This window comes from Myotis nattereri (assembly GCF_964212035.1).
Source record: "Myotis nattereri genome assembly, chromosome: X".
In the NCBI taxonomy this organism is placed as follows: Eukaryota; Metazoa; Chordata; class Mammalia; order Chiroptera; family Vespertilionidae; genus Myotis; species Myotis nattereri.
In genome coordinates, this window is record NC_138078.1 from 39,115,324 (window position 1) to 39,137,674 (window position 22,351).

The following is a 22,351-nucleotide window of genomic DNA, read 5'->3' on the forward strand; positions in this document are numbered from 1 at the left end:
TTTGGCTCTCAAAAGAAATTTCAATCGTTGTACTGTTGATATTTGGCTCTGTTGACTGAGTTTGCTGACCACTCCCCTAGGCCCGTGGTTGGCAAACTGCGGCTCGCGAGCCACATGCGGCTCTTTGGCCCCTTGAGCGTGGCTCTTCCACAAAATACCACGTGTGGGCGCGCACATACAGTGCGATTGAAACTTCGTGGCCCATGCGCAGAAGCCGGTATTTTGTGGAAGAGCCGCAATCAAGGGGCCAAAGAGCCACATGTGGCTCGCGAGACGCAGTTTGCCGACCACAGCCCTAGGCTATGCAGGAGCTTTTTAGAGATGTTATTTCCTCACGATTTCTTTCTGCAGCTTCTTCCTGTGCTTTTACATTTGTCCAGTGCCTGGCCCACTTATTATCCCTTGTCCCAGGTAGCTGTGGATAGTAATATTTGCCTTTAAATGTCTCGGACAAACCCCCCACTCATCTCAGGAACTTGCTCTTCCTGAGAAAGTTCTGAGTTGGGTGAAAGAAAGGCAGACCCCTGACAGAATTCATCAGATAACGATTGAACAGGTCAAAACACACGATGACAATTCTTTAAGAATGAGGCCCATAGCCTTAGCCGGTTTGGCTCAGTGGATAGAGCATTAGCTTGCGGCGGGGGGGGGCGGGGGGGGGGAGGGCGGGCGGGGAAGGTCCTGGGTTCAATTCTGGTCAAGGGCACGTACCTTGGTTGCAGGCTCTCCCTCCCACCCCCCGCCCCCCTGCTTGTCTCAGGCCCTGGTCGGGGGCACGTGCAGGAGGCAACCAGTCCATGTGTTTCTTTCACATCGATGTTTCTGTCTTTCCCTCTCTCTTCCACTCTCTCGAAAAAATCAATGGAAAAATATTCTCGGGAGTGGATTAACAAAACAAAATAAAACAGAAAGAATAAGGTTCATATTACTTCCTTTGGCATCTGCAAGTTGCGCCAGGAATGTGGGCCACTGTCTTTGTGGCTGCTACCTAAGCCAGGGAGTGGGGCATGGTTGGTGCATAAGTTTAAACACTACAGTGCTCTCATACCAAAGTTCAGCAGCTTTTTCTCTTAAGTGTTCCCTTGATAGTTGTAAGTTTTGATTAGATTTTAGAGTTTCAAAAAGTTGATTTTGACCATTTTTATCAGCGTAATTGTTGCCTTAATGTGGGAGTGCAATTTTGGAGTTACCGGCTTCACCATTGTGTATGATGTCATTCCTGGTATGTTTGTTTTAATCCCCATGCCAGTGCCACATTTTTGTAATAACTATAGCTTTTTTTTTTTTTTTAAATATATTTTATTGATTTTTCACAGAGAGGAAGGGAGAGAGATAGAGAGTTAGAAACATCGATGAGAGAGAAACATCGATCAGCTGCCTCCTGCGCATCTCCTACTGGGGATGTGCCCGCAACCCTGGTACATGCCCTTGACCGGAATCGAACCCGGGACCCTTCAGTCCGCAGGCCGACGCTCTATCCACTGAGCCAAACCGGTTTCGGCAACTATAGCTTTTTTTAAAAAATATATTTTATTGATTTTTTACAGAGAGGAAGGTAGAGGGATAGAGAGTTAGAAACATCGATGAGAGAGAAACATCGATCAGCCGCCTCCTGCACATCTCCCACCGGGGATGTGCCCGCAACCCAGGTACATGCCCCCGACCGGAATCGAACCCGGTACCCTTCAGTCCGCAGGCTGACGCTCTATCCACTGAGCCAAACCGGTTTCGGCATAACTATAGCTTTTTATGAAGTCTTGATATCTGCTAGGGCATGAATGCTCATGTTCTTTGCACTGTCTTGGCTATTCTTTATCTTCTATTGTTCCATAGTATATATCCCTTTTTATGTTCTTAAATTCTTTGATAAATGTTTTATTCTATTTTGATAAATCTTTAAAGGCCTAATGTGAGCCAAGCATTGTTTTAGATAAAAGTTTCTTAACTTTGCATTACATAGACATTTTGGTCCAGATAATTTTTTGTTGTGGGAGGCTGTCTGTTTATGCGTTGTATCCCTGGCTTCTACACAGTAGGTAGGTACCAGTAGCAAGCTTCCCTCAGTTGTGACAACCAAAAATGTTTAAGTACATTATTAGATGGTCCCTGTGGGTGGTGGGAATGTGGGGGTGGTACAGTTCTCCCATTTGAGAACTATTAACCTACATTATGGGGATTCACATATGTTTAATACTGAGGAAGTGGAGGAGTAAATGGCTGAAATGCCTTGTGATGGAGTCAAGCACAGTTACAGAGATACAAATCAAGAAATGTGGGAGAATAGCAAAAAATTGCCTTGGAGAATTGGTGGCAAGTATTCTCTAAAAGAGAGAGATGGTGTTTTTGAGTTGGGTCTTAAGCAAATGGGTAGAGTTGATTAGGAGGGGAATGTTCTAGATGGTGGAAAGGGGAAGTCTAGATACTTGCTAAAATGGGGCCCTTATGTGTTTTGAGAATACCAAGACATTAAGTGTAATTTGAGAGGATATGAGTTGAAAAAAAGGAAGATAAAGGGTGTCCCAAAATACACGCAAGAAGTAATTTTGATAGAAAACACAGGTTTATAATTAAAATTTGTAAATTTTTTATTGATTCATAAAGTATATAGTATAGGGTTATGTATGGAATAGCATATCGGGTAAATGGATTATCATGTCGCAATAGCGAGCACCATTAACTGTTATTGCCTGAGCAGCCGCATTTTCGAAGAAGAATGGTCCGATGATGCCTCCAGCCCCAAATCCGCACCAAACAGTGAAACGTTGTGGCTGCATTTGTTTCTCAAAAATCACTCGTGGATTTTCTGAACCCCAAATGCGACAATTTTGTCGATTAACCAAGCCATCAAGATGAAAATGAGCCTCATCGAAATTCAGCCACATTTATGCAAAGACGGTCATGGAAAATTTCAACAAAAGAGTGCATATGTGCCAGCAAAGCTGTGGAGGCCATTTACCCGATATCCTATTCCATACATAACCCAATAAAAAATTTACAAATTTTAATTATAAACCTGTGTTTTCTATCAAAATTACTTCTTGCGCGAGTTTTGGGACTCCCTTTAGTTGGAGTCAGATTTGAAAAGGCTATTTATGCTGTGCTAAGATGTTTAATTTTTTTGCCTTTTCATTATAGAAAACTAATAAATACTTTAAAAGTCTTTAGAGTGATATCAACTTTTTCTAAAGAACAATAAAGATATAGTAAAATGATAAATAAACATGAACATTCAATTCAAGAAGATAAATCTAGATTATAAAGTAGGAAAATAAAAAAGGGGGATGGAGATTTATAAGAAACTAAAACTTGCCGAAACCGGTTTGGCTCAGTGGATAGAGCGTCGGCCTGCGGACTGAAGGGTCCCAGGTTCGATTCCGGTCAGGGGCATGTACCTGGGTTGCGGGCACATCCCCAGTGGGAAATGTGCAGGAGGCAGTTAATCGATGTTTCTCTCTCATCGATGTTTCTAACTCTCTATCTCTTTTCCTTTCTCTCTGTAAAAAATCAATAAAATATATTTAAAAAAAAAAAAAGAAACTAAAACTATGCCCTGACCGGTTTGGCTCAGTGGATGGAGCGTCGGCCTGCGGACTCAAGGGTCCCGGGTTCGATTCCGGTCAAGGGCATGTGCCTTGGTTGCGGGCACATGCCCAGTGGGGAGTGTGCAGGAGGCAGCTGATCTGTGTTTCTCTTTCATCATTGTTTCTGGCTCTCTATCCCTCTCCCCTCCTCTCTGTGGAGAATCAATAAAATATATTTAAAAAAAAATTTAAAAGAAACTAAAACTAGATCTCAGAGATTACTCTGACATCACTCTGTAGACTTTTTTCATCTATATTTGTCAAAATCCTTAGATATTATCAACACTAATAATGATTCTTGATATTTCAGAGCAGGATTGAAGTGGCAAATGTACAAAGTTTTTATATTTTTTTCAAGCAAAATTATCAAAGATATATTTTAAACTGGCATCTGCTTTCTTGGATGGACATGTAGTCAGATTAACTGAAACTGGACTCAATAGTTCTGTGTCCTGAGAAAAAGAAGATATTTGAATAAGAGTTTAAATGCTACAGTTTTTTTGTAATTTTAATTTTGATACTATTTCATACTTATAGAAGAGTTATAGGACCTGTAAAAAACCTACTCACCTTTTATCTAGAGTCACCATTGTTAATATTTTGTCCCCAATACTTTATCATTTTCTTTTTTTTTTAAATATATTTTTTTATTGATTTTTCACAGAGAGGAAGGGAGAGAGATAGAGAGAGTTAGAAACATCGATCAGCTGCCTCTTGCACATCCTGTGCCTGCAACTCAGGTACATGCCCTTGACCGGAATCGAACCCGGGACCTCTCAGTCCGTAGGCTGACGCTCTATCCACTGAGCCAAACCGGTTTCGGCACTTTATCATTTTCATTTTCTCTTGTTATACTCATTTTTGTTTCTGAACCATTTGAGAGTAAGTTGTGGACATCATTGCTCCCTTTCCTTTAAAGCTTCATCTGTTTTCAAAGGACAAAGTTATTCTTTTACACAATTACAGGGTAATGATCAAATAAAAATTTTAATACATATGATACTCTTATCTAATACAAAATCCATATTCAAATTTTCTAATTGCCCTAATAATACCCTTTGATTTGGAAGTTCTTTGTGTCTCATTGTCTTTCCTGACCTTGATATCTTTGAAGAGAGCTGGTCAATTATTTTTTGAATTTCCTTTGTGTGATGCCTCCTTATGATTAGATTTATGGATTTTTGGCAGGAATAAAACAGAAGTGATGGTGCATTCTTTTTTTTAATTAAAAGTTTATTGTTGAAAGTATTACATATGTCCCCTTTTACCCCTATTGACCCCTTCTAGCCTGCCCCCTTCCTCTACCCCAGGCCTTCACCACCCTATTGTCTGTGTTCATGGGTTATGCATATATGCATACAAGTTCTTTGGTTGATGTCTTCCCAACAACCACTCTTCCCCAACTTCCTTCTGAAATTTCCACAGTCTGTTTCATGCTTCTATGTCTCTGCTCCTATTTGGTTAATCAGTTTATTTTGTTCATTAGATTCCACATATGAGTGAGATCATGTGATACTTGTCTTTCTCTGGCTTATTTCGCTTAGCATAATAATTTACAGGTCCCTCCATGCTGTCTCAAAGGGTAAGAGATTCTTCTTTTTACTGCTGTATAGTAGTATTCCATAGTGTAAATGTACCACAGCTTTTTTATCCACTCATCTATTGATGGACACTTGGGCTGTTTCCATTCTTAGCTATTATAAATTGCACTGCTGTAAACATAGAGGTGCATACATACTTTCTGATTTGTGTTTTAGGTTTCTTAGGATATATTCCTAGAAGTGGGATCACTGGGTCAAATGGCAGTTCCATATTTAATTTTTTGAGGAAACTCTATACTGTTTTCCATAGTGGCTGCACCACTCTGCATTCCCACCAGCAGTGTACTAGGGTTTCCTTTTCTCTACATCCTCGCCAGCATTTGTCATTTGTTGATATGTTGATGGTAGCCATTCTGACAGGTGTGAAGTGATACCTCAGTGTCAATTTAATTTGCATATCTCTGATGATCCTTGAGCACTTTTTCATATATCGCTTGGCCATCTATATGTCCGCTTTGGACAAGTGTCTATTTAGGTCCTTAGCCCATTTGTTAATTGTATTGTTTGTCTTCCTTTTGTTAAGTTGTATGAGTTCCTTATATATTTTGGATGTTAACCTCTTAATTTATGTATCATATGTTCTCCTATACAGTGGGCACCCTTTTCAATTTGTTGATGGTTTCTTTTGCTGTGCAGAAGCTTTTTATTTTGATGTAGTCCCATTTGTTTATTTTCTCCTTTGTTTCCTTTACCCTAGGACCGTGGTAGGCAAACTGTGGCTCGTGAGCCACACGTGGCTCTTTGGCCCCTTGAGTGTGGCTCTTCCACAAAATACCACAAAATACCACGTGTGGGCGCGCACGTACAGTGCGATTGAAACTTCGTGGCCCATGTGCAGAAGTCGGTATTTTGTGGAAGAGCCACACTTAAGGGGCCAAAGAGCTGCATGTGGCTCGCGAGATGCAGTTTGCCGACCATTGCCCTAGGAGCTGTATCCACAAACATATTGCTATGAGAGATGTCTGAAATTTTGCTGCCTACGGTTTCTTCTGTGATTTTTATGGTTTCGCAACTTACATTTAGGTCTTTTATACATTTTGAGTTTATTCTTGTGTATGATCTACTTTCATTTTTTTGCATGTATCTGTCCAGTTTTCTCAATACCACTTATCAAAGTTACTGTCTTGACTCCACTGTTCTTGCCTCCTTGTCAAATATTAATTGAGTATAATGGCTTGGGTAGATTTCTGGGGTCTGTGTTCTGTTCCATTGATCTCTATCACTGTTGTGCTAGTACCAGGCTGTTTTGGTTATAATGGCTTTGTAGTAAAACTTGATATCTGGTATTGTGATCCCTCCCACTTTGTTCTTCTTTCTCAAGATTGCTGTGGCTATTTGGAGTCTGTTTTGGTTCCATATACTATTTTGGATTAATTGTTTTAGATCTATGAAATATCCCATTGGTATTTTAATAAGGATTGTATTGATTTTGAAGATTGCTTTGGGTAGTATAACCGGTTTGGCTTAGTGGATAGAGCGTCAGCCTGCAGACTGGGGGGTCCCGGGTTCGATTCCGGTCAAGGGCATGTACCTGGGTTGCGGGCACATCCCCAGTGGGAGATGTGCAGGAGGCGGCTGGTCGATGTTTCTCTCCCATCCATGTTTCTAACTCTATCTCTCTCCCTTCCTCTCTGTAAAAAATCAATAAAATATATTAAAAAAAAATAAAAAAATAAAAATTAAATCTTTATTCAGATTATTACAGTTGTTCCTCTTTTTTCCCCCCATAGCTCCCCTCCACCCAGTTCCCACTCCACCCTCTGCCCTTACCCCCCCACTGTCCTCATCCATAGGTGTACGGTTTTTATCCAGTCTCTTCCCGCACCCCCCACAACCCTTTCCCCCCAAGAATTGTCAGTCCACTCCCTTTCTATGCCCCTGATTCTATTCTATTCACCAGTATATTCTGTTCATCGATTTTTTATTCACTTGATTTTTAGATTCACTTGTTGATAGATATGTATTTGTTGTTCATAATTTTTATCTTTACCTTTTTCTTCTTCTTCCTCCTCTTAAAGGATACCTTTCAGCATTTCATATAATACTGGTTTGGTGGTGATGAACTCCTTTAGCTTTTTCTTATCCGTGAAGCTCTTTATCTGACTTTCAATTCTGAATGATAGGTTTGCTGGGTAAAGTAATCTTGGTTGTAGGTTTTTGCTATTCATCACGTTGAATATTTCTTGCCACTCCCTTCTGGCCTGCATAGTTTCTGTTGAGAAATCAGCTCAACAGTCGTATGGGTACTCCCTTGTAGGTAACTGACTGTTTTTCTTTGCTGCTATTAAGATTCTGTCTTTGTCTTTTGCTCTTGGCATTTTAATTATGATGTGTCTTGGTGTGCTCCTCTTTGGATTCCTTTTGTTTGGGGTTCTCTGCGCTTCCTGGACTTGTAAGTCTATTTCTTTCAGCAGGTAGGGGAAGTTTTCTGTCATTATTTCTTCAAATAGGTTTTCAATATCTTGCTCTCTCTCTTCTTCTGGCACCCCTATAGTTCGGATGTTGGTATGCTTGAAGTTGTCCCAGAGGCTCCTTGCATTATCTTCATATTTTTGTATTCTTTTTCTTTTTGATTTCCCAGTTGGGTGTTTTTTACTTCTTCGTATTTCAAATCTTTGACTTGATTCTTGGGATCCTCTAGTCTGCTGTTGGATCTCTGTATATTATTCTTTATTTCAGTCATTGTATGCTTAATTTCTAGTTGCTCCCTTTTCATATCCTCGAGGGTCTCACTAAATTTATCGGCGGTTTCTAGAAAATTCTTGAGTAACCTTATAACCATGGTTTTGAACGCTATACCCCGTAGTTTGCTTTCCTCCATTTCTGTCATTTGTGATCTGTTTCTTTGTCTCTGCATTTTGGCTGCTTCCCTGTGTTGGTAGAGTGGCTTTCTGTGCTAGGTGTCCTATAGGTCCCAGTGGCTCAGCCTCCCCAATTACCTGGGGTGGACACTCTTGGTGCACCCCTTTGTGGGCTGTGTGCAGTCTTGTTGTAGTTAAGCCTTGATTGTTGTAGGTATCACTGGGAGGAATTGACCTCCAGGCCAATTGTCTGTGAGAATCAGCTGTGTCTATGGGGAGAGAACTTCCGTGCTGAAAACACCGTTATGGGGCAAGACTTGCTTCAGTGGGGCTTTGGTGCTCACTGAGTCTGCCCCCTGAGTGTGTCCCTTATGGATCTGAGGAGTTGTAATCTGGATGGTCCCACTCTGACCACTGGGTACACTGGCACTTGGACCTCTAAGGAGGTGCTAATTTAGCCTCTGCCTGAGGCTTCCCAGCAGGAGCTGTGGAGAGATCTGCAGGTTCCTCTTCTCTGTTTGGGTTTTGGAGGTGCCCAGATGAGGCCCAGCTGTGAAGCAATGCAAGCTGCTGTGGGGCCTTGGGCCTTCTTTTCCAATCTCAGAGTAGTTCATATGTGCTCCCTATTGCAATGTGCAATTTTTACTTTGGATTTGCATAGTCCATAATTTTTACCTGTTTGGAATTCAGTAACCAGTTTGACAATATGACCATTAGAGGTCAGATTGTGTAGATTACATATGCTAGGAAGAGTAGTAGTCTTGATGCCTGCTATAGTAGGAGAGTGTCATATGTTTTTATATGTTACTGCAACTTGAATCTCTGTTTCTTTATCTCCTATGATTTTATTATGGTGAGCAATGTGGAATAAGTGAGAAGTTGGTTACAGAACAGTTAACCTTCTCTCATATTCTTTGATCAGAGTGGGCAAAGTCCAACAGCTTGGATCAGATTTATGGAACTCATATCAAGTCCTGGTAACTCTTTTTTTAAAAAATATATTTTATTGATTTTTTTTACAGAGAGGAAGGGAGAGGGATAGAGAGTTAGAAACATCGATGAGAGAGAAACATCTATCAGCTGCCCCCTGCACACTCCCCACTGGGGATGTGCCTGCAGCCAAGGTACATGCCCTTGACCGGAATCGAACCCAGGACCCTTGAGTCCGCAGGTCAATGCTCTATCCACTGAGCCAAACCGGTTAGGGCAAGTCCTGGTAACTCTTAGTATTTTTCTAGATGCAGACTATAATAGTAGATCAAGGAACATGTAGGTACCCAGCAGATTTAGAACTAACTGTACATAAACACAAGGATTAGTACCTTTCCACGAGATTATGTTACGGATCAGCCAGGATTAGTTATACTTTTAATATAAAACATTTAAACAGTTTATTTTATTTGCAAAGTAACAAATATCTAAGTATACAAATCAGATACAGACTTTTAATCATTCAGCTTATTCAACAAATAGTTATGAAATGGCTGTTCTGCTAGTTACTGGGGGATAATACAGTGGTGAAGTAGATATTATCCTGTGTCCTTTGAGAACTGTTTCTTTCTGGTGTCAAATTTATTTGTGGAATTAAAAAATATTTTTATTGATTTCAGAGAGAGGGAGAGGGAGAGAGCGATAGAAACATTGATGAGAGAGACGCATTGATTGGCTGCCTCCTGCACGCCCCCTACTGGAGATTGAGCCCACAACCCCGACATATGCCTGACTGGGAATCAAACCTGCGACCTCAACCTCTGAGTGCATGGGGTAATGCTCAACCAACTGAGCCACACTAGCCAGGCTATTTGTGCAATTTTTTTTGTAGTCAATTAGAATATGTTTAATTATAACCATGGTTGAATTGGTGTAAATTCAGGACATAGGACTCAATTGTTTAAAGGTCCCATCTAGTCCTGTCTGGGTGCTTAGTGGTTAGAGCGTCAGCCCGTGGACTGAAGGGTCGTGGGTTCGATTCCTGGTCAAGGGTATGTATCTGGGTTGCAGGTTTGATCTCTGGCCCTGGTCAGGGCTGGGCCCATTTGGGAAGCAACCAGTTGATGTGTCTTTCACATGGATGTTTCTCTCTCTCCCCCTCCTCCGTCCCGTCCACTCTCTCTCCAAAGACCAATGGGAAAAATATCCTTGGGTGAGGATGAAAAAAAAAGAATAAAGGCTCCATGCAGTTCAAATATTGCAAACGTTTTTCCTGAGTTCTTAAAAATATGTTTCTCTAGTCTTTACTAACTATATTAAAAAGCAAACCTTTACTTTTTAAGTACATTGTAATTAAGATCTGGCTAAGGCAGTGATGGCGAACCTGTGACACGCGTGTCAGAGGTGACCCGCGAACTCATTTTTTTGGTTGATTCTTCTTTGTTTAATGGCATTTAAATATATAAAATAAATATCAAAAATATAAGTTTTTTTCTATAGTTGCAAATACCAAAAAATTTCTATATGTGACACGGCACCAGAGTTAAGTTAGGGTTTTTCAAAATGCTGACACGCCGAGCTCAAATGGTTCGTCATCACTGGGCTAAGGTATGATTTGGGAGTTATTAGCTGGATTTATAGATCTTGGCTCCACAATTTATTTGCATTGTGACTTTGTGCAAGTTACCTAACCCCGTGGCCAGCAAACTGCTGCTTGCGAGCCACATGCGGCTCTTTGGCCCCTTGAGTGTGGCTCTTCCACAAAATACCACGTGCGGGCATGCGTACAGTGCGATTGAAACTTCGTGGCCCATGCACAGAAGTAGGTTTTCGGCCTGGGCGAGTCTATTTTGAAGAAGTACTGTTGATATTTGGCTCTGTTGACTAATGAGTTTGCCGACCACCTGTTTTGTACCTGAATTTGCACATCTGTAAAATGGGGATAATTATAGTAGCTATGTTGCAGGGTAGTTCTGAGTATTAAATGAGATAATGTACATTAAGCACTTAGAACAGTGCTGGTCATATATTAGATATTTAGTAAATGTAAGCTATGATTTTTATTTTTTATTTTTTTTAAAATATATTTTATTGATTTTTTTTACAGAGAGGAAAGTAGAGAAATAGAGAGCTAGAAACATCAATGAGAGAAACATCAGCTGCCTCCTGCACACTCCTTACTGGGACGTGCCCACAACCAAGGTACATGCCCCGACTGGAATCGAACCCGGGACCCCTCAGTCCGCAGGCCGACATTGTATCCACTGAGCCAAATCGGTCAGGGCTGATTTTTATTTTTATCAGTTTGTGTATATGTTGCTGGTGATTGAGTCTTCTGTAGGAACACCCAATGAGGGCTAAGGTCAAGGGACACTTAAATGAGTGACTTGGATGTGTTTATGAAATGAATTCACAGATAAGCATTAATCCATGTTTAATTGAATTTAACCATAAGGGTGTGAGTTTAAACTCTAGATTTTTTTACGTTAAGTGCTTATTTATAACACAGTTGAGTGCCTGCCTACAGGTCACTATTCTAGGATATAGAACACTGAACTAGGTATTAAAACAATACTCTGTATATTCAACTTTTTTATTCTGGAAAATTACAGATTCAAAAAGAAGAAAATAGAACACTACAAATACGTATCACTAAGCTTCAACAATTATCATCTTGTAATTAGTACAATTTCATATATATTTACCCAAGTCTCCCTCACTGAATTATTTTGAAACAAATTTCAGACATATTATCATATTGAAGTTTTAAAAATAAACTTAGCCCTAGCCGGTTTGTCTCAGTGCATGGAGTGTTGGCCTGCGGACTGAAGGGTCCCTGGTTCCATTCCGGTCAAGGGCACATGCCCAGGTTGCGGGCTTGACCTGCAGTAGGGGGCATGCAGGAGGCAGCCAATTGATGACTCTTTCTCATTATTGATGTTTTTATTTCTCCCTCCCTCTCCCTTCCTCTCTGAAATAAATAAAAATATATTAAATAAATAAACTTGCTATACTAAGGGAAGTTTGCCTAAAATGAACTACACTATATTTGCAAAAATACAAGTTGTTTTATTTCCTTTGTTGCCAGTACTAAAAACAGGTTGCCCTCTTGATTTAAAAAAAAAATTATTTCAGAGAGGAAGGGAGAGGGAGAGATAGAAACATCAATGATGAGAGAGAATCATTGATCGGCTGCCTCCTGCATGCCCCACACTGGGGATTGAGTCCATGACCCAGGCATGTACTCTGACTGGGAATTGAACCTGGGGCCCTTCAGTCCTCAGGTCGACGCTCTATCCACTGGGCCACGCTGGCTGGGCTTGATTTCTTTTAAGTGATAGTGTTTTTGGTGTATGTCGTTTATTATATTTTGTAGTTTAGAAGCTACTATACTTTCACATTATTGAAATATAAAATTTTTAACACTCTATTCTGAAAATTTTCAAACTTATACCAAAGTTGAAAGAATTTTACATAAACTCACCAACTATCTTCTACCTTTAAGATTTTACTGTGCCTATTTTATCATATATTTAGCCATCTATCCAATTCTCCATCGATGTAGCAATCCATCCTATTGTGTTTTTTAAAAGAAATATATATTGATTTGATTTGAGAGAGAGGAAGGGGGGGGGGGGAGAGAGGGAAAGAAAGAAACGATATGAGAAAGAACATCGATCATTTGTCTTCTGTATATGCCCCTACCGAGGATTGTACAACTGAGCCACTTCTGCTGGGCTAAGTGAATATATTAGTAAAATAAGTGTTAACTTATTTTTTCTCAGTTAAACTTTTATAATAGCCAGTGCACATAGTAGCCCTTAGTTGCTGTACTTGTGGTCTGAATAAATAAAAATTCATTTTAAAGTGTAACAGTCATTCTAAGATTATCCTTTTACTTTATTTATTTATTTGAATGTAAAAACCACATATTTATTAAACATATGATTAACTTAAAAACACCAAACCAGTTAGTTTTAAAGTGCTCCTCATTCAAGACCTTGGACAAAACCATCACTCCAAAGTGAATTTAGAAAAACAGTTTAAAAGGCAAACAATGACAATAGATATGGACAGGAACTACCAAAAAATGCTATTCTTTAATTAAATAATGCTATTCTCAAGTGATGTAGTGCAGTTGCCTTAACAGAATTCCTTTTTTGTATAAATATTCATAAATTAAAAAATGTCTCTAGATATCTAAAGAGCTGCAAACATTAATACCTTAAAACAGCAGCTTAATGTCTATTTTAGGAAAAAAGCTCTAAAATCTTCTTCCATTGAAAGCTGTTTATTTCTCTGAGCAAGGTCACTACAACATTAGCCTCTTTCCCAGAACAGTGTAAATAACAATGTATACGCATCTTAAATTTGGTAGGTCATTTTTGATGCAACAGAAAAATAAATAAAAATTAAATACTTTAACGCAACATTTGGTTTTGACAAATCAGTAGTGTCAGTTTCACATATGAAGGACAGCACTGTCTGGTTTGTAAATAAAATCCTCAATGTCATGGTATTTGGGCTAAAAATATTTAAGATTATTAAATATTTCCTTTTGCTTAAAGGAATACAGTACAATCACCATCAAGCTGCTATGGTAACTCATTTCCAACTGGGGCAAAGTGACCATTTGGTCCATGGCTCAAGTTACATATGTCACACTTCTGTCCAACGGAAACCTTATGTTTATAAGATTTCATATTTATAAGCTACAATACACAGACTAAGCTGTCAGTCACTCACAGTTTTTTAGAAAAATATCTACATTTGTCCTTAGGGATGTCAAAATGTTACACCATAATTTGTTTAAAAAGAAAAAAAGATACACATTCATACTGTGAAGTTATTAGGAAAATACTCCTGCAAATAAACTATCCTTTCTAATAAAAGACAAAAAGGGTAATTTACCATACCTCCACTACGCTTCCCATTGGCTGATCAGGGCGATATGCAAATTAACTTGCAACAAAGATGGCAGCCGGCAGCCACGCAGCTGAAGCGAGCAGGAGGCTTGCTTGCTCCAGTGATGGAGGAAGCCAAGGTTCCCTGCCTGCCATGGCCTGGCTCTAAGCTCCGAAAGCAACAGAGTTTTAATTATAGAAGCTAAACAAACCCCAGATACCTGCTTTCAGCAGGCGGTGGCCTCAGAGCTGGAGCCAGCTCTCAGCTCCAGTGACAGCAACAATGTTTCAATTATAGAAGGTAAATAAATCCCAGAAGAAAAAAAAAAAAAAGTAGAGGCTGGGAGCTTCAGTCGCCGGCCAGCCTGAAAATGGACCCCAGCCCCTCACCCAGACTGGCCAGGCACCCCAATGGGGACCCCCACCCTAAAGGGGGTGTGACCAGCTGCAAACAGCCATCAGCCCCTCACCCAGGCTGGCCAGGCACCCAAGCAGGACCCCCACCCTTATCTGGGACACCCTTCAAGGCAAACCAGCTGGCCCCCACCCATGCACCAGGCCTCTATACTATATAGTAAAAGGGTAATATGCAAACTGACCCTAACAGCAGAAAGACTGGGAATGACTGGTCACTATGACACACACTGACCACCAGGGGGCAGACGCTCAATGCAGGAGCTGCCCTCCGGTGGTCAGTGTGCTCCCACATGGGGGAGCTCTGCTCAGCCACAAGCCAGGCTGACGGCTGCCAGTACAGCAGTGGTGGTGGGAGCCTCTCCTGCCTCCTCAGCAGTGCTAAGGGTGTCTGACTGCAGCTTAGGTCTGCTCCCCGCTGGCAAGTGGACATCCCCCGAGGGCTGCCAGGCTGCCAGAGGGATGTCTGATTGCCAGCTTAGGCCCAGTCCCCCAGGGAGCAGGCCTAAGCCAGCAGGTGGTCATCCCCTGAGGGGGTCCCAGGCTGCGAGAGGGCACAGGCCGAGCTGAGGGTCCCCCCCTCTCCCAGTGCAAAAATTTTTTTGCACCAGGCCTCTAGTATAAAGATAAAATACACTTCAAAGGTATGTGGTTTTTTTTGTTTCTTTTACAATATTCTATAAAGTGCACAGAAATCCCAAGGGAATAACTACTCCCTATGACATAGTTTAATTACAGCAGCTTTTGCATAGCAATACTTAGAGGAAGTTGAACATTTCTGTTTCCTCAGGAAGAAAAGGATGAAAGAGGATCTTCCAATTCAGATTTTTTTTTTTTGTGCTATAAGTCTGCTTTCTTCAGGAATGGTTGCTGATGCCAAATCCCCATTAAGTGTATTTCTTGAACAGTGAACAGGCCTATCTGGGTCTTCAAGAGGGATATCATTACAAGAGACTGTATCTGAGTAGGTTCTTCGGCATAACTGGGAGAGCCGGTGAAGTGTAAATGCTGGTTCTTTTATAGAGTGGCTACTCCTCTCTGAACTGCAAGGACCAGGGTGGCTGACAGAACGCTTCATCATTTGAACAGGAGAAGGTGACACAGGAGAAACTAAGGGATCCAGATGGGACAGCTGAAACATCTCATGTTTAAACTTGGTGCTATCTTCACACATTCCTCAAGCGTTGTGATGAACGTATTACATGTGATACTAAGTAGGGAAGAGGCTTCGTTCATGTTCTCTATGCTGAGAGATGAATGATTCTCATGGTGAACAAATTCTTGAATCCTATGAACTTGCTGCATTAAAAGGTCACAGTAGAGGCAAAGTTCAGACATTTTGGTTTTTAGAGATTCACTGGTTTCACTTATTTCTTTTTCATTTTTAGTCCTAGTGTCAGTCAAACAGGCTTTGGAGCTCCCCAGAGCAAGCAGCCACCTCTGTCTCAGCTGAATTGACTGCCTTCATGTAGAAATGCTGCTCTTCTGGAATGATTAATTCCATTCTTGTGTTGTCTGCTGAATGGATTTTAATTTCACAAACTGCTGTCTTTATACTTCCTTTGCTGCCTTTGCAAACATCATCTTGTGAATCATAGTAGGACAATATTCCATTATCTAAAACAAACCAACGAGGCTGCCAACCTGTGAGATAGTTGGTCCACTTGTACAGAACCCCCTCCATGCTTCAGAGCCCGGCGCTGCTCATCCTTCTGACCCGCCGGCGTAGGCGCGCAGCCGGGCAGCCCAGTGGCACCAAGCCCCTCAGCCCGGGCGTGCCGGTATGTGGCGGTCAAGCCTGCAACTGAGGTATGTGCCCTTGACCAGAACTGAACCCAGCACCCTTCAGTACAAGGGCTGACACTTTATCCACCAAGTCAAACTGTCCAGGGCAATATTTAATTGTTTTTGATGCTATTATAAATGGTATTTTTTTTGTTGTTGTTAATCCTCACCCGAGGATATTTTTCCATTCATCCTTTAGAGAGAGTGGAGTAGAGAGGGAAAGACAGAGAGAAACATCAATGTGAGAGAAACACATCGATTGATTGCCTCCTGCATGCACCCCAACCAGGGCCTGGGCTGGGGTGGAGCCCGCAACCAAGGTATGTGCCCTTGACCGGAATTGAACCCGGAACCCTGTGGTCCTCAGGCCAACGCTCTGTTCACTGAGCCAAACCTGCTAGGGCTGGAATTGTTTTCTTAATTTTATTTTTGGATTGTTCATTGTTAATATATAGAAATGCAGTTGATTTTTACATATCGATGTTGTATCCATCAACTTTATTGAATTCGTTTATTAACTAAGGTTTTTTTGGTGTGATATTGTTTTTTTTTAATCTTTGTTCATTATAAAATGCCATTTTAAACAATCAGGAAGTGAACAAAAATTTAAATTAATTACCATTATTTTTTTATAAAAACAACATTTTGGTCAATATATTCATGATTATATAGCCAAATTTCAGAGACTCTTGTGTGGTTCATTGTTTTTTTTTTTTTTAATTAAATCTTTATTCAGATTATTACATTTGTTCCTCTTTTTTCCCCCCATAACTCCCCTCCTCCCAGTTCCTGCCCCACCCTCCGCCCTCACTCCCCACCCACTGTCCTCATCCATAGGTGCACAATTTTTGTCCAGTCTCTTCCCGCATCTCCCACACCCCTTTCCCCCCAAGGATAGTCAGTCCATTCCCTTTCTATGTCCCTGATTCTGTTATAATCAACAGTTCATTCTGTTCATCAGATTATTTATTCACTTGATTCTTAGATTCACTTGTTGATAGATGCATATTTGTTGTTCATAATTTGTATCTTTACCTTTTTCTTCCTCTTCCTCTTCTTAAAGGATACCTTTCAGCATTTCATATAATCCTGGTTTGGTGGTGATGAACTCCTTTAGCTTTTCCTTATCTGTGAAGCTCTTTATCTGACCTTCAGTTCTGAATGATATCTTTGCTGGATAAAGTAATCTTGGTTGTAGGTTCTTGGTATTCATCACTTTGAATATTTCTTGCCACTCCCTTCTGGCCTGCAAAGTTTCTGTTGAGAAATCAGCTGACAGTCGTATGGGTACTCCCTTGTAGGTAACTGAGTTTCTTTCTCTTGCTGCTTTTAAGATTCTGTCTTTGTCTTTTGCTCTTGGCATTTTAATTATGATGTGTCTTGGTGTGGTCCTGTTTGGATTCCTTTTGTTTGGGGTTCTCCGTGCTTCTTGGACCTGTAAGTCTATTTCTTTCAGCAGGTAGGGGAAGTTTTCTGTCATTATTTCTTCAAATAGGTTTTCAATATCTTGCTCTCTCTCATCTTCTGACACCCCTATAATTCTGATGTTGGTACGCTTGAAGCTGTCCCAGAGGCTCCTTACACTATCCTCGCATTTTTGGATTCTTTTTTCATTCCGCCCCTCCGGTTGGGTGTTTTTTGCTTCCTCGCATTTCAAATCATTGACTTGATTCTTGCGCTCCTCTGGTCTGCTGTCGGGAGTCTGTATAATATTCGTTATTTCAGTCCATGTATGCTTAATTTCTAGTTGGTTCCCCAACATAACATCAAGGGTCTCATTAGTTTTCTTGTAGATCTCATTAAGTTTATCGGCGGCTTCTCTCTTCTTGAGAGACCTTAAAAGTGTGATTCTGAACTCTATATCTTCCATTGACAATTTTGTCCTGTTTCTTTGTCTCCGCATTTTTATTTTTAATATATATTTTATTGATTTTTTACAGAGAGGAAGGGAGAGTGATAGAGAGCTAGAAACATCGATGAGAGAGAAACATCGATCAGCTGCCTCCTGCACATCCCCCACTGGGGATGTGCCTGCAACCCAGGTACATGCCCTCCACCGGAATCGAACCTGGGACCCTTGAGTCCGCAGGCCGACACACTATCCACTGAGCCAAACCGGTTTCGGCTGTCTCCGCATTTTGTTATGCTTTCTTGGTGCACCCCCTAGTGGTCTTTGTGGGCAGTCTTGTAGTTAAGCCTTGATTGTTGTAGCTAATACCAGGGAGGGTTTGACCTCCAGGCCAAGTGGCTGAGAATCAGCTGTGTCTGCAGGGAGAGAACTTCTGTCCTCTAGGGAGGTGCTAATCTAGCCTTTGCTGGAGGCTATCCGGCAAATGCCTCTGTGCAGGGCTTGGGCGGGGCGGGGCGGGTCGCACAGGATCAACAGGGTGGGCCGGAGAGAGCAGTTATGGCGGCTCTCAGTCCTGTCCCCAGGGGCTCTGCCTCTGAGTCCCAGCAACCGCTGCACACCTCGGAGAGAAAGCTGCACTCGCTCTGACCGAAGCCAGACAGTCCTGCTTCTCCCGTTTGAGTCTGGGTCCCTAAAGACTCGCCTGTATCTGGAGCTCAGAGTCTGCGACTCCCTCCCGATTGAAAACGCCAACCGCGCCTTCCGCCGCCAACCCGCTCCGTGCACTCCGCACCTCAGAATTTGACTTCGGCACTGCGCCTCCTCTGAGTGTCCGTATGCGTTTCTCTTTCTTCCTAGTTGCATGAAAATGAGAAGTAGTTTTATAAGATGTTACCATATGGAAAACGGGGTAACAGATATACAGGCTAATTCAACTGCATGTGAATCTGCAGTTATCTCAAAATGAAAAGTATAATTTGAAAAAAGACTAGTTCTTCTACACATATAATTCTCCAAAATAATAGTGCAAAAAAGGTGTAACACTAATAATTTTGGGAACTCCACAGTTACTCATGGAAAATATGTAAATCAGTAAAACATTCAAGGGAGAGAAAGAACATGGTTCATAGTTAAAAACATTGACTTTCGGGCTCAAAACTTGTCTGAAATTTAGTCATTTAGTATATGGTTAGCTTGCTTATGTTAAGAATTTAGATTTTTGGGGGTTCCACTTGTCAGATAGGCAGATCAGATCTCACATCTGCATCGAACTCATCCTTTAATTGCGTGGCCGTGAGCATGATTGCTGAATATGTTCTTCTTCAATGGAGATTTTTAACCACTCCTAAAAGGGCCATTTTAAGGTCTTTTACCTAGCACCTAGAGTTAAGTAATATGTAGTGCTGGTTTAGTCAGCTTTACATTTTGGTAGAGGGAGAAGAGAGTGACAACCATGTCTGGATTAAAAAAAAATAACTTCTAACAGTTCACCGTTGTAAAACTCATCACTTAATATGTGCATTTTTGCCTTAGGAAAAGATTCTTCAATTTACAAAATGATTAATAAGTGCTGCCTTTTATACAGTTGGTTTGTTGTGTGTAAAATACCATTTTCACAAATAAGACGTAAACAATTCTAAGGACCATGTCTAATGTATGAGTCTAGAAATGAGGTAGATTTTTAACTGAAATCAGAACTTTATATGAAATGAGTATTTCCATTCTAAGTACTTATCCTGGGAGGCCACAGTGATAGCAATGATAATGTCATTTCTGAGGACATTGTTTCTCCCCACTTAATCACTATATTGTTTAAGAATAGATACACATATGGTAAAAACAACAAATAAAAGCAAAGGTGAGATTTACCACAATTCAGGATAGAGGTTACTTCTATGGAGGATTGGGGGATTTGATCAGAGAGGGGAGCTCAAAGGCTTCAGATGTATTAATTAGTATCTACTTTTTCTCAAGTGACATAAAAGGGTATGTAAGTTTAATTATCCTTTAAATTGCATACATGGGAAATAATACTTTTTGCATTGTATAACAGATCATAAAAGTAGAAAATAAATTAATGAAGTTCGTCCATTCTTCTGTGCTACTTACAACTCAAGCCAAAAACCTGGGAGTCATCCTTGACCATGTCCTCAACCAAATCCCATTAATTATCACTCCTAAATCTTTCTAATCTTCCACTTCCACTAGTCCAAGCCTCTTTTAACTGTCACCCGGAGCCCTGAAATCCCTTCCTCTCTCTTAAGGAAGTCAAATAAACCATTTTTTAAAATGTGATTATCATTTGTTTGAATCCAATCTTGCCCACTTGCTATCAGAAGCAACAGAGATAAGTAAATTGCCCAAGACCATGCAGCCAGGAAATGGCAGGATTCAAAATGTATTAGTCTTACTTGAGAACCCGCTGTCTTTTCCACCCTTGTATTGAACAAGGTAATACTGGGAAAGGCTTAACCTAACCTGGCATACATAGTGTAATCACTGGTTAAAGGGATAGTTTGATTTCTTCTCCTATCACTCCCTCACCATTGAAGGGTCCTAGTGCCCAGGTGGGAATAAAAGAGATTTTCGGTGTTGGAAACCCAAGTCCTTGGGGCCAGTAATTGGGTCACAAATGTGCACCTTCTTGTCCCTACTTAAAAAAAAAAATCATATCCACTCCCCTTGCTTGAAATTTGGATGGAGGACCTTAGAGGCCTGGCCCAGGTACATTGGGGCCACTAGAACAGACCAAGGTGGCATGCAGTACAGAGTTAGGGTCGGGGTGAGAGGGCAGGCATAGCTAAGGTTCTGGGACATCCCCAGCTGCTCAGAATAAGTTTGAACTTGCAGAGGTTCAGCTCTTTGCCTTGGCAGCACTTTCAGAATTGTCCATTACTTTTCTGCCCTACAGCAGGCCCCATCATGTTCTGAGTTTTTAGTGTCTAGTACAGCCGTGGGCAAACTACGGCCCGCGGGCCGGATCCGGCCTGTTTGAAATGAATAAAACTAAAAAAAAAAAAAAAAGACCGTACCCTTTTATGTAATGATGTTTACTTTGAATTTATATTAGTTCACACAAACACTCCATCCATGCTTTTGTTCCGGCCCTCTGGTCCAGTTTAAGAACCCATTGTGGCCCTCGAGTCAAAAAGTTTGCCCACCACTGGCTCTAGCATGACCAAGGGTAAAATGCTTTCTGAATTGTGGGCTTCAAAATATTTGCTGAGCCTGGCCAGTGTGGCTCAGTTGGCTGAGCATGGTCCTGTGCACCGAAAAGCTGCTGGTTTGATTCCCAATCCGGGCACGTACCCAAGGTTGTGAGCTCAACCCCTTGTCAGGGTGCATATGCCTTTCTGATATTTCCGTTTAGGTGCTCCTCTTCTCCATGGTCACTGCACCTAGGTGGACCTCTGTCTCTAGATCAAATGGTTCCTGGACTACAGGAACCAGTCCTGATTCGTCTCACTGTGGCATCACCTGGCAGTACTTGGTGTCAGACTAGGCCAGTGATGGCAAACCTATGACATGCGTGTCAGAAGTGACACGTGAACTCATTTTTTTGGTTGATTTTTCTTTGTTAAATGGCATTTAAATATATAAAATAAACATCAGAAATATAAATCTTTGTTTTATTATGGTTGCAAATATCAAAACATTTCTATATGTGACACGGCACCAGAGTTAAGTTAGGGTTTTTCAAAATGCTGACACGCCGAGCTCAAAAGGTTCGCCATCACTGGACTAGGCACAGGCAACATCTGTAGAAGGCATCATATTTTAGTGAAGAGATGTACCTCTGGAGTAGACAGATCCTGGTTGGGATCCCAGCTCTGCCACTTGAAAGTTCACTGGAGAGCTTGGGTAAATTCCTTTCTATTAGTTTGCTGATCAGACAAATGGCTGGCTGAGAAGCTCAGAAATGAAGTTTTGAGCTACCTGTTTGAGTTGTCAGGATAGCCATTATGCCCTCAATCCAAGGGGAGAGGGAAGAACAGGCCTTTTAATACTTGGTGTGTGGTACCTGAGTTCTGTAAGGAGGAGGCAAAGTTACAGTGGGGTTTTGTCCTTCTCTGCCCCAGTATAATATCCTCCACCCCCAAGTCACCTAGAAAACAGAGCCTAAAATAAGAACTAAGTACCAATATTTTATTTGGATGGTGTAAACTCAAGGCACTGAGAGTGAGAAAAGAGAAACAAGGTAGGGGAGAATGGAAGGTAATGCAAGGTGATAGCAGATGGGGTCCCGCTTCACGACAAGCCTTGAAGCACAGCAGGTGTGTTCACTGGCTACTTGGGAGCACCGAAATACTCCCCATTGGCTGTACTGTTTGGAGAAACAGTGCCTTGCAGCAATTCAGAGAAGGGAGGGAAGAAAGGGAATTTTTCTGCCTGGGTTTCTCTGAACTCCCATTAGTTAAATGTTACCCAAGAGGATTAACTCCCCCAGGCTTCTGTGTTACTAGTGGCTACTTGAGATGCCAGATCC

The 22,351-nt window shown here is 41.3% G+C and overlaps 1 protein-coding gene and 1 pseudogene across 2 annotated transcripts in view; one reads left to right on the forward strand and one right to left on the reverse strand.

Annotated features, from left to right (window-relative positions):
- The window catches only part of ATRX (ATRX chromatin remodeler), a 274,911-nt gene that overhangs the window by 12,436 nt on the left and 240,124 nt on the right, over window positions 1-22,351 (forward strand). The window lies entirely within an intron of this gene.
- Window positions 15,018-15,915, reverse strand: LOC308511327 (pleckstrin homology domain-containing family A member 3-like; annotated as a pseudogene). The gene has a single exon. The product of its transcript is annotated as a pleckstrin homology domain-containing family A member 3-like (transcript).